The sequence below is a fragment of the Herpailurus yagouaroundi genome, unplaced genomic scaffold (genome assembly GCF_014898765.1).
Source record: "Herpailurus yagouaroundi ecotype Mexico unplaced genomic scaffold, PumYag 184, whole genome shotgun sequence".
Lineage (NCBI taxonomy): Eukaryota > Metazoa > Chordata > Mammalia > Carnivora > Felidae > Herpailurus > Herpailurus yagouaroundi.
Window position 1 is genome coordinate 22,979,539 of NW_024412415.1, and position 2,182 is coordinate 22,981,720.

Here is a 2,182-nt window from a genome sequence, read left to right on the forward strand (position 1 = left end):
ATCGGCAGCCTTCGCACCCTGCCTCGACCCCCGGGTTCCTGTGACAGCTGCGAGTGAGCCAGGGCGCCACACGGAGCCCTTCAGCCCCAGTCCCACCCTGTTTGACTTAATTTCTCGGCGTGCTCGTTCTGACCGGCCCTTGCGAAGAAAGGGCTGCGGCCGTGGCTGGCCCTCCCCGTCCCGACAGGTCTTCCCTCAAAGCCCCCGCCTCTCTTAGAGCACAGAGCCTCGCTTTCCAAGGGACTTTTCCAAGTTGCATCACTGTTTGGCCCCTAGACAGGTGCTTGGCTATCAGGTTGGAGTTACACAGGATTTTTAAAAACTTTGTATACTTATTATACCCACGGAAGCACTGCCCTTCCAGCGCTGTTCACAATACTCTGTTCGAAACACGTTGGGAATTCTTTGGGGGCATTGGTTCCCAAACTTGGCTGCACGTCTAGAGAGTTTTTTGTTTTTTTTGTTTTGTTTTGTTTTGTTTTGTTTTGTTTTGTTTTGTTTTGTTTTGTTTTGTTTTTATTAAATACTGATGCCTGTGTCCCACCTCTAGAGATCCTGATTCAGTGGGTCGGGTCGGAGGGCAGCCTGGATGATGGAATTAAAAAGCCAGGTGATTGCAATGTACGGCCACACTTGAGGCTTGCCTCTTGTTGAACTACTAAAGAATGATCGGTACTAACAGAACTCCTCTCAGGAACGCTTGATTCTGCCTTCTGTAGGCCACCTCTCTACCTGGAGAGCCTGTTTTTTGGTGATTTCCAACCTTGGACTTCAGAGGGTGACTTTTTCTGGAGTATGCTTTGTTTCTGCCTGTTTACAGTAAATATTGCCTGGGCACTTTCTGCCAAGGAGGTGGGAGTGTAGGAATTAAAGCCACAAAGTCCTTGCAGGATCAAGGTTATAATACAGTGTTGTCCTATTCAGCAAAAACAAAGTGATAGTGTGACTTGTCCTATTTGGAAAGGATTTCAGATTAAAAACAGGAAAAATACTTCAGGAATCCATTAACTTTCTGAGCCCCTCTGCTACAGGTGTAATGATTTTGCTTTCGTGTGAGGATTTGTCTTTCAGGAAAGCAAGCTAACAAGATCCTTAAGGTTTTGTGGTTGATTTTGTCAAGTTAATGTGTGTGCATTGGTGAGTTAAGCTTTTTCCTATTGTGTGATTAAGCCCAGCAGATATAACACAGTGTATATTTCTTGCTGATAGAATATCTGAGTTACGGGGTTGATGCCTTAACCATAGCAATGCACATCTGGGGTGAGTCCTTAGCCACTTTTGGATGATCTTAATGATAGGGGAATATGACTAAGGAAAAATTGAACATGGGTATATATATATATACACATATATGTGTATATATATGTATATATATACATACATATATATGTGTGTATATACATACTAAATGTGATTATATATATTTTATTTAAAAAGTGTGTTTACAGTGTCCATGTTATTTTGACAGTCTCCTGTCATCATCCAAGTATGATGTCTGTATTAGATTCCTACCTGGATGTTGCTATCTGGCCACAAACCAGGGGATTTTATTTTTTCTGAGGTCCTGACTGGCCCCCTTGAGTTTTTCTTACCAGTGATGTGACTTTTAAGAGAATGCTCTCTAGAGATGGAGATGCATTTGCATTCATTTCTAGCCCCTAACAAAAGTCGAAAAGAACACTGAATTTAAAAAATAGAAAGTTGTATGGTTTTGCAAGTTGGGTTTTCTTTTTCCCACCTTCCACTACCATACCCTGTTCCTATGCCGGTGTTCAATTGCTGGAAATGGGGCCGCTGTGGGAGCGGTCTTAATTGTCTTGGCTTGAGAATGGAGGTTATGTGGAGTGCATGGTCTCACAGGGTGGCCCCTGACCTGAATCCTCAACCTTTGGGGAACAAGACCATATGGAAAATGTTTTCCTACCGTTGATTTTTTTTTCTTGTTCTTGGACCAGGCCAACAAAATGAAGGCTAGCTTATTTTGGTATTGTATGGATTGTAACCTTTCTAATCTTGTCACCATTTGGGGGGGAAATGTTTATTTGAGGATGCTAGTTGAACTCTTGGTGTCTGAAAAGTTGCACTTGAATAGCAATGCTTACACTGTGAATATAACAGTACATTCTGGCCAAATTAAAAAAAAAAAAGAAAGGAAAAGTGCTGGTAACTGTGGATCTAAACA